Genomic DNA, 11297 nt, shown 5'->3' on the forward strand with positions numbered 1-11297 from the left:
GCAGTAGAGGAGAGCAGCAGTCCGTTGAAAAAACTCCGACATGGAGAGAGGATACGAGAGGACGGGGAAGCCCGTCTACAAACCAATCAATTATAAGTATCTGGAGACGCAGCTCACGTATGTGATGACGGCAGGACGTAGTTTTGTCACGTATAGATCTTTAGTGCGCTTGCATAACTGCAGTGTGAAACCAAACCGGATCAAATGTATACAATGTAACAAAAACATGAACATTGGTCCGGACCTTGGTTCGGACTTTCAGGTGTGAAAGCGCCCTAAGTGTGTAAAGATCTTTCATGGTGACACGCACAACTAGACGTTATTGGCTTGCCATAGAACAGAGTGACAGAGATCAACATCTGTTCCATGTCCCAGTGTTGGTCTGAAGGGATGCCTGTGTGATGTTTTCTAGCCACAGTGAGGCAGTCTCAGACATTATGCCTGCTGTCTGGCTCCCTGAACACTGTGAACATTGTACTGTGCGCCTGATAATGTCTGTAAATCCAACTGTAAGCAGATGGCTTATGTGTATGAATTGCAATGTGATAGTGATCATGTGTACTTATGAAGGTTTGTCTTCCCAGGCTGCACCACTGTGACATGTTGCGAGTCCGGTGGGTAAAGCAGGTTTACTCTGTGTTGTACTGAGAGAAGGGGAAACAATGAGTCCCAGGGATCACGCTGAAATCCCCCACGCCTCGTTCAGCCTCCAGGTTGCTGGAGTGCCACCCCTAATTTAATTACCTCCCTTCTGTCTGTCTGACAGACCCGCTGCCTGCAGTGGCAGCCATCCCTGCATTACATTAAACATACACCATTGGGGAAAAGCACAGGCGGCAGAGGCCGGCCTTTTTCAGAAATAAAGGAGGTACACACACCAACACACAAACAGCGGCACAATCCCTTCTGAGCAGGTGGGAGCTGTGCAGATACTCTTCATTTGGCAGGAAAAATAAGCCCTTAATTACCACCCAGTCTGTCTCGCTCTTCCTCTGTCCCTCCCCCTCGCCCTCCACTCCTTCGTCGCACTGCACTGCGGTTTGCGATGCTTGCCTCAAGGCTGGTGATTGCGGTGCGGGGCTCCTCTGAGAGTCTTCCCCTGTTATTATCCTTAAACAAGCAATTACAGCCGAGTCCCAGAGTGGAGCAAAATAGAGCGGGCACACCCATAGAAAAAAAAAAGCTCTGGGTTGCTCAGACAACGAATAGCAAAGCTCTCCCGGACAAATTTGTTTCTGGAATTGGCTGCACGCTCCCACCAGCGCTGTGATGATGGAAGAAACGCTATGGTTAGCATAAAAAAAAACAGCGAGCGGGAGAAAAGAAATTTTAAATAGAATCCCCAAAAAAACAACACAGGCAGAATTGCTATGTTTGACATATGACGGTTACGAAACACATTTTTGTATTTTTTTTTTTTCGAAGGCATCGCAGTGATTTTTTTTCCTGCTGTCTGGGTTTTTGGGAACAGCAAATTAGCAGGCAGCAAAGGCCTCGGGAGGGGCAGCTCCAGTTCAGATGTCCTGTAGCCGAGGGACAAACTGGGAGCCTGAGCAGGCCCAGACGACGGAGCTAGTTTAGAGGACTTGTTGGAGTCGAGGTGAAGCAGAAGGGCTGAATGTTTTCAATGACCTCACACATGTCACTCGGAAAACCTGCCTGGATAATTTAAAGCCAGAGAAAAATGAAAAAGTACGGCACGATTTACAAAGCTTTAAGTTCTTCATGTTCAGCATGAGTCCATGCAGTCCATGATCCCAAAAAGAGTGTCTTTACTTAGGACCTGATCCAGGGTCTGTTAATCCATGTGTCATTCGTTCATTCGTTTTTCAAAATAAAACCAAAAAGCAAAAAATGACTTGTTTTCTCAATACTCGTTTCCAGTATTCCAGCGTTCTAGTAGAGATCACTTCTGGGTCACACAATTTGTGTCAGTTGAAAATATCAAAATTGGATGAAATGCTTGTTTATGCTTTTTTTCCCCCATTTTTCATTTGAGCGCAAAATCGGAAATTAGAAAAACAAGTCGTTATCTGTTTTTTCATTTTGGTTTTGGAAATGCGTATTGAGATTTTTTTGCTTTTTGGGATTTATTTTGAAAAAAACGAATGAAACACGGATTCTGGTCATATGCAGTCACAGTACAAATATCTGAATCAACAGCTAAACACACGCATATGTAGTGGTGATTACGGTCATCAGTAATCGTGTTTTTATAAGCCCAAGCTAAAAAAATTAGATTATATTTCCGATTCAATGTGGATGTTGGGATATTTCAGTTGCAAAACCAATTTAGCTTGGATGTGAAAGAGATTCTATAATTGTACAAGGTTCCCTCTAACCTGCTGCATTATTAAAAGTATCAATGTTTACATTAATTTTTGACGCCAAGGCAGTTGCATTAATGTACTTTTTATTTAACATGAACACACAATAAAGTGCAGCTCTACAGACTCTACAGTCAGCGAGTATTGAGAAACATTTCATTCAGATATCTTAAGGTGAGAGGTCAAGGAACCCCTTTTAAAATGGCCATGCCTGTTCTTCCCTTGCCAACATGCAGCCTATCTTTGAAGCGTTATTTAACCCCTTTCCCAACAAGCTCGCGTATCTGGTACCAATGGATTCCTTAGGTCTTCTCATTTCATATGATACAGGCCAACGATTCTGGATTTTATGAATCAATATTGGATCATTCAAATGAAAATTGATTTTTTTTAAACTCAGCCCTACTATACAATTACTGTGTGACCCTTTTATATGACCGTTAACCAATCATGTTTTGTATGATGTATATTTTTTAATGGAAAGTTATTTTAAATTTTGTATGATGTAGCCTATAATGTTTATTCTCTGTACTACAATCATAACATTTGATGCCTCAACTCTTTTGTGGATTTGCCTGCCCTGGAACTGCTGATGAAATTTAGCTATTGAACTAATTGTAAGACAGTCAATGACTGCCAGTTGTCCGTGGTTACTTTTTATTACACAGTCATGGTCCAATAAAAAAGACAGCACAACATAATACATAAAAAATCCTCATAATACAATTTCATAATATAAAGTATCTATATATATATAGATACTTGAAACCAAAAAGAAAGACAATATAAGCAATGGAAGTAGACAGACCTCTGGCAGAGAGGAGGCTGGAGGTTGTTGTAGAGCTCCGAATGCAAGGAACATGCATGATGAGCATGTATAGTCGAGGAAGAGGACGAGGACGAGCCAGATGCCTGGAGAAAGAAGCCGCTGCCCCCCCGCTAGCAGCTTCTCTTCCTCTGCTCTTCCCAAAGAGAGCTGACGGCGAGCAAAACAGCTAAACTTTCCCCAGGCTATAATTAGCAACCCTCAATTTGACTCATCACGTGTGTGTGTGTGTGTGTGTGTGTGTGTGTGTGTGTGTGTGTGTGTGTGTGTGTGTGTGTGTGTGTGTGTGTGTGTGCGTGTTTAACTCTGACATAGCTGTAAACTCTTTGGGAGTCTTGGGAGAAAGTCAACTTCCTCAACAACAGCTATGACTGGTAGGAGCCATGAAGTGTCTCACGTTAAAACAAACAAGCATGTTAGCAAAATGCATTACTGTGTTGGTGTTTCCATATGCAATGTAGGGAAAATGATTTGTTGACTATTGAAATCCAAGCATTTTATAAAATGGCACAATATCAGAAATGGCTTTCGTCCAGTAACTTTTTTACAACCCTGAAAAACAATGAGACACCTATATCGGAAAGTGGGGAGAGAGATGGAAGACATGCAGCAAAGGACCACAGGTCGGATTCAAACCCTGGGCCGCTGCGGTAAGGACTGAACCTTGGTACATGGGGCGCACGCTCTACCAGGTGAGCTACCCAATTGAACTACCCAGCAATGTAACGGCCTACAAGTCCAGCTGAAATGATCAGACCATTAAACACACTGGATTGACAGAACTCTTTCTAAAATGTGAGGATTTTTCTGCATTTGAGTTTACTTTTAATACTTTAAATACATTTTCCTGATGATACTTACACATGTTTACTTAAGTAACATTTTCAATGCAGTACTTTTACTTGTAATAGAGTATTGTTTACAGTGTGATATTAGTGCTTTTACTTAAGTAAAGGATCTGTATACTTCTTCCACCGCTGATTTCCACATGGGTCCCCTGGAATTATACCCAATCAGAGTGTGTGGGGACTTCATGTCTATGAATTTGAGCTTTCTGACTTTGCAAGCACCCCTGTTGTCTGTGCAACATATTAGAAAATCTTAAGACAGCTGCTTCCTTTGCCACGACTTCTTCCTAACATGAAATTCAGCCCTCTTCATCACGAATCTACAAACTGAACAAGACCTGCACTAAGCTTATATCTAATGTGTTCCTACTCTTGAGCACTGAAGTCGTTTCTTTTTCAAATTACTTCGTCTTCTTCTTATTTATTTTTTTATGAAGAGCTTTCCCATGCTCCATTTGTCTATTTAATACAGCACATCTGGTGAATCCATTCCCCTCTCTGGCTTTTCCTTGTGAAAAACAATCTGTCGTCATCGCAGCGATGGAGGGGTGGGCAGTGTGGAGACCTGCAGCCTCTCGGGTGAGAGGCATTACAGCTTTATGAGTGATGGACTGCCTCGGTGCTGGACGGGCCGAGGCTGAGCTGAGAGCCAGTTGAACACATTGTTATGGCAACATCACAGTGAGTGTGTGTTTAGACTGGGCCGCGCTGTGCAGTGAGGTCATACCTGTGATGTAACTTCAAGGAAGCAAACAAGAGAGATGGGAATACGTCCTATAGGGGGCAATGGTGGAATTGGCACTAATGTTTGCCAGACCACAGCGCACAGTGTTCTGTAGGAAACAGAATATGAGGAGAGGCTCAACCGCCCAGTAACAGAGCTGCTCCAGGGACCATTGGTTTTTTGTAAAGTTCCAAATCACAAAGTGGGACTGCAGAAAGAAAAGAGCATTCGGCACTACGTGTTGAAGCCACTCAAAACCAAGTCCAGGTGTCAGGTGTTGGATAGTCTTGGACTAGGCGGCTTTGCTAAATAGTCTCGGGAAGGAACTTGTTTTGTTGGAACATTTGCACCCTGCAAAAAAACCCTGCAACATATAATATTAAATGAAGTTAACTGGGCGACTGGGTAGCTCACCTGGTAGTGGTAGAGCACGTGCCCATATATAGAGGTTTACTCCTCGATGCAGCGGGTTCGATACCGACCTGCGGCCCTTTGCTGCATGTCATTCCCCCCCTCTCTCTCTCCCCTTTCATGTCTTCAGCTGTCCTATAAAAATAAAGGCCTAAAATTAGGGCTGCACGATACAAGGAAAATATGCGATAAGCGATAACGTTGTTGAATATCGCGATAACAATATTACTTGCGATAAAGTAACATATTAAAATGTACTCTGTTCTGCATTTCTGCTGCTTTCAGTATTCTTCTACAATAGAACAAATTGCTTGTTGAATTTAAAACAAATAAAAGGAAATCATTTCTAACATTCTTTTATTGAACAAATTGAACATTGAATTGACAATAACAGGCACCACTAAAAAAGAATGACGAAGAATGAAAGTGCAGTTTTCTACTGATATTTTCTTTCAACTAACACAAAAAATCTCGTAGTGTCTAGTGCGATATGTCGCAACCTTTCGCGATATCTATATTATATATATATATAAACAATATATTGTGCAGTCCTACCTAAAATGCCCCAAAAAAAAGAATCTTTAAAAACAAAGTTAACTGTTCACACAATACAGTAACGTGAGCTATTTAAATTAGCTGGATCCATGGTTAAATCTCATTAGCTCTTACCAGTGTATCACCGTGTGTACTTCGTCCACAGCAATCCCACCAATCGGTCCCAAAACGTTGCAGTTAGAGAGGAAATGACATAAACATATTCTTTGTAAATCTTTACAATCATTCCCCAAAAGAACCAAGCAGGCCTGCCTTGTTGCACCATCCAAATTGTCTTCAAAATTTTACATTTTCAGCGAAAAGCTTGCAACTATGAATTTTGAATGGCCAGTATTTTTGAGAAAGACAGCATCAGAAAGTACATCACTACCCCCAATGCCATCATGAAATATGTAAAGAAAAATGAACCCCTTCAGGGTGATGCTTTGCGTCGGGGTCCTACATAACAATGTCAGGGTTCTAATTCACAATAATGACCGGCTCGCTCTACATTACCCAGCTTATTACACAGCTAAGCACAAGGTTACTCATACAGAGGTTACCTGCTGCTGAGCAATGCTTTCTGGCGGAAGCCAAGTCGCCCCGGTGTGTGAGCTAACCATGGAGCTAACTAATGCTCTGTTTGCACTGTAGCTGTTAGCGATGCACCCTCTCTCTCCCTTTGTGATCCCCTGATCAGCGATATGGGCTCCGTATAAGCACTTATATTGATTTAAAAACGATTTTATTGATTCAAAAATGGTCCACCAGAGTCTATGATCAGAACTCGGTCCATGGCAACGGTCTGTTATACTTAGCAACAGTCTGTCATACAGAAATAGCAGACTGCTTTGTTTTTTGTTTTATCTTTATATCTAAAGCACTTTGTGCTACCTTTTTGTGTATGAAAAGTGCTATATAAATAAAGTTTGATTTGATTTGTTAGTAGTTTTGCAGACATGCCTCTTTGTAATTATAACATATATAAAATATAAATATTCCCCAAAATTATGCATATGCCTATTTTTGAAAGGTAAGTGATGTAGTGCAACCAGCAGAACACTAATTATGTGTGAGGTAAGTTTAGAGACACAACTCACAATCATATTTTAATTATTAAAATATTAAATGTTTTTGGCAAAAATATTCCCCCAAATTATATTATGCTTATTTTTGAAAGGTAAGTGCTGTAGTACAACCAGCAGGGGGCCTTCTGTGTGAGGAGTAGTTTTGGAGACATGACTCTGTAATTATGACATATATAAAAAAGAAATTTTGGCAAAAAATATTCCCCAAAATTAGGCATATGCCTCTTTTTGAAAAGTAAGTGCTGTAGTATAACCAGCAGAAGACTAATTATATGTGAGGTAAGTTTAGAGACACAACTCTATTTAATTATTTAAATATTACATGTTTTTGGCAAAAAATATTCCCCAAAATTATGAATATGCTTATTTTTTTAAATTAAGTGCTGTAGTACAACACGCAGGAGACAAGTTATAATTGAGGTAAGTTTGGAGACACTACCTTATGTAATCATTAAATTAATAAATATTTTTGTTGTATCTCTTTTCGGCGTTGTAGTTTGTAGACGGTCCCTAAGCACTCGTCTTACTGCCGTCACCGCCGGCTGCTTGTAGAGACCAATGTTATTTCTTCAGGTTGGAGAACGGCTCGTTTTGATGAAAATTAGTTTGTAGCTCGTTGTTTACCTTACTACGGTAGGAGAGATGCGTCGTTTGTGATTTAATAATTTTAAAAAATAAAAAATTTCGCTGTAGAGTAATTGATCCCGGAAGTTCAAATCTGTGAATATCTTTCTAACTTTACCAAAGTTGAGCTCTGAGCAGCGCTTGCTCTGGCTGTCTTGAACCTGTGCGTGTAGGGGGCGCGACAATACTTTTGGTCAATGTTTTCTTTCTTTCATTCCAATTCTGGGTCTGTCAGTCACAGTGAAAACCGGGGACAGCTCCAGCCGGGGACAGGTCACCGAAACCGGGGACTGTACCCGGAAACCGGGGACGTCTGGTCAACCTACCCTGACACACTAACCCGACGGCCGACCGTTGGCAGAAAAGGCAGTCGGCTGATCAGTCGGCTGATCAGTCGGCTCCCCGAGGTCCAAAAAGCGACGCCGACTTGAGCGTGTAATACGTCTCCATAACAGCAGGCAGCACTAATCTGTATTGTCGCCCAAAAAAATGAAAACCGGCAGCTGATTGGATGAACGCCAATACATTTTAAGCGAGAAATCTTCATTTCAGATCGACAAAGGTCGGTTTAAAAGATTTTCGTCAGATTTTGAGAGGCTTAGTCAGGCTCATCCCGCTCGTCATTTCCGGGTTAGCACTCCACCAATCAGATTGGTCATGGAGTCCGACTGCCCACCCTCCGATGCAACATGTCAGGTCTCCTCGGACGGACGACGGCACGGAACACACCGAACAGACTCGAGTCACTGACCTCGCCAGACTGTCCGACGGACGATTATCGGGCTGGTGTGTCACTGCCTTTATTGTTACGAGCAGCAAGTTCCTCCCCGTCTGTCATGTTGACAAGTGAGCGATGTGAGACAAGGTGAGCTCATCTAGTGGTTACTACTGATCTCTGGCAGTAGTTTACACGTAGGGGAAATATGCAAAATCAAGTAATCTGCTTTATTGTATATTATAAGTATATAATGTGTATGTCATTTACAATGACAAGAGGCTTATTTGAGCAAAAAGCCAGACATAAGAGTCCTTATGCACTTTAAAAATACCCCCCCTCTCCCAAGACCCATCAGTGTGATCCCATTTACTATAAGTAAGCCTGCTTGGCACCCTGTTACGCCCTGCAGTGCCCTGCTACGCCATGAACTACTACAACTACTATTTCTAGTCATAGGTCCATTATCTTAATTGTGACTATAATTGCCACTGCTGTGCCACTGTCATTGTACCCCCAACCGGCACGGCAGACACCTCCCACCAAGAGCCTGGGTCTGTCTGAAGTTTTTCCTCACCACTTTTGCAATAAATGCTTGTTCTTGGGGGAATTATTGGAATTGTTGGGTCTTTGTAAATTATAGAGTGTAGTCTAGACCTACTCTATCTGTAAAGTGTCTTGAGATAACTTGTTATGATTTGATACTATAAATAAAATTGAATTGAATTATAATGTAGGCTACTGTGTACTATGAATATTCATAACAGATTAATATGAAACTAAAACTGCATTAACTGCCTTCATATGTTTCATCCCTGGGAGTGTCTGTCCATGTTAATATTTAGTGTGCGCTCACAGAAGGAAATCTACAGTATCTGGCAACGCTGCATGGAGGTTTTCAGTTCTCCTTTGTGTAAACATGTCACAAACATGTTTTATATCGCACCAATTCATACAGAACAAAATACATTAAATCACTTCATTGCTTGCATCCTACCGCCCCAGGCACTCAACACATTCCTGACAGTGAATGTACTCTCCAACAAAACAGTCTACCACAAAACTATCACAAGCAACTACATGACTCTTAAGACTGATTAAAGCTTTAGTGTGTAACTTTTTGATATTAATGAACGTCCGTTACATTCATGCCATTGCCAAATGAGTTTCTAATAAGCTAATTAAGACTATCAGCTCCACACAACTCTCTCTGGATTTCTCAGTATGACTATGTTCAGAAGATTACTTTACCAAAGTTGAGCTCTGAGCAGCGCTTGCTCTGGCTGTCTTGAACCTGTGCGTGTAGGGGGCGCGACAATACTTTTGGTCAATGTTTTCTTTCTTTCATTCCAATTCTGGGTCTGTCAGTCACAGTGAAAACCGGGGACAGCTCCAGCCGGGGACAGGTCACCGAAACCGGGGACTGTACCCGGAAACCGGGGACGTCTGGTCAACCTACCCTGACACACTAACCCGACGGCCGACCGTTGGCAGAAAAGGCTCTGGATTTCTGGATCTCTGGATTTCTCAGTATGACTATGTTCAGAAGATTGTGGTGTCTGGTGACTTTCGCGCGCAGAAGCTCGAGTGAAGATAAATACCTCTTCTGAAGAGTCCATCATGTTTTTTTTTTTAATCCTCCGTGTCGTCCTTGGCTATTAGCAACTACGTGGAGGAGGGGTGGGGGGTGCGCGATCACGGAAGGCATGTATCATGTAGACGGGCCGAAAGTGTTGTTGCCATTACTTAAAATTCCTCATGGGGGCGACAGAAACTACGCACTATAGCTTTAAATGAGGCATATGAATAAAATAGGCTCCAATCAGAGTTTTCCTACAAAGTAACTGTTTGGGTTGATGTCGGCTTTGAAATCAATCTCTTATTCCTGCCTTTAAAAGGTTTTCTCAATGCGTGAATGGAAAAATGTCTATGTACATTGCTTCCTTTAACGCTACATGAAATCACTTTTTGGGCCACTTTGGGGCAGTAGAACAAGCTGTAAACACAACTTTGACATTATCAACTTATAATTAAACAAATTATTAAGACAAGTCTGCAAACAGCTGTCTATTTACACATCCAGGAGACACAGAACAACATTATTCACTATGTTCAGCAGCTAGTCGGTGGACATAGTCGGTTCATCACTACGAGCTACTACTCCTTTCAACCTTACATAGTCATTTTAATCAATTCTTAATATAAAATGTTGATCTGTGCCGTTTGAAGGGGTTTGCGAGTCAAGTTAAAGGTACCCTGTGTGGTTTTTGACCAGTAGTAGCACTACGGAGTTATGTTTTTACAAGCGTTTCCCATTGAGTTTGTATCTTTTATCTTGCTGTAGTTTTTGAGATCTAGTAACACGCAAGAAACACAGCAACGTACCAGCAAAACTTTACTCATGGAACACGACTGCTAGCTAATAATATTCAATGCAGTGTTTAGAATATTAAAAACCCAGACTCTAAATGTTTTAGGAGGAAGAAAATGCAAGAAAATGCAAGGTTTCAAGGACACACATAATACGTTTGGTGAGTAGGGATACCTTTAAGGGTTTATATGCAAAATTCAAATCTCACTGGATAATATCACAATTGCTATGTCATAGAGTTTAAAAAGGAAAAAACGAATGAAACACGGATTCTGGTCATATGCAGTCACAGTACAAATATCTGAATCAACAGCTAAACACACACATATGTAGTGGTGATTACAGTCATCAGTAATCGTGTTTTTATAAGCCCAAGCTAAAAAAATGTGATTATATTTCCGATTCAATGTGGATGTTGGGATATTTCAGTTGCAAAAGCAATTTAGCTTGGATATGAAAGAGATTCTATAATTGTACAAGGTTCTCTCTAACCTGCTGCATTATTAAAAGTATCAATGTTTACATTAAGAATTGACGCATTAATTTACTTTTTATTTAACATGAACACACAATAAAGTGCAGCTCTACAGACTCTACAGTCAGCGAGTATTGAGAAACATTTCATTAAGATATCTTGAGGTGAGAGGTCAAGGAACCCCTTTTAAAATGGCCATGCCAGTTCTTCCCTTGCCAACATGCAGCCTATCTTTGAAAAGTTATTTAACCCCCTTCCCAACAAGCAACTTTCAGTTTTACCTATCAAGTAGATTCTGAATAGCATGGCATATAATAATAATTTATAATACAGCAATCACTTATTTACTATAAT

Source organism: Sander lucioperca, chromosome 12, assembly GCF_008315115.2.
Source record: "Sander lucioperca isolate FBNREF2018 chromosome 12, SLUC_FBN_1.2, whole genome shotgun sequence".
NCBI classification, from domain to species: Eukaryota; Metazoa; Chordata; class Actinopteri; order Perciformes; family Percidae; genus Sander; species Sander lucioperca.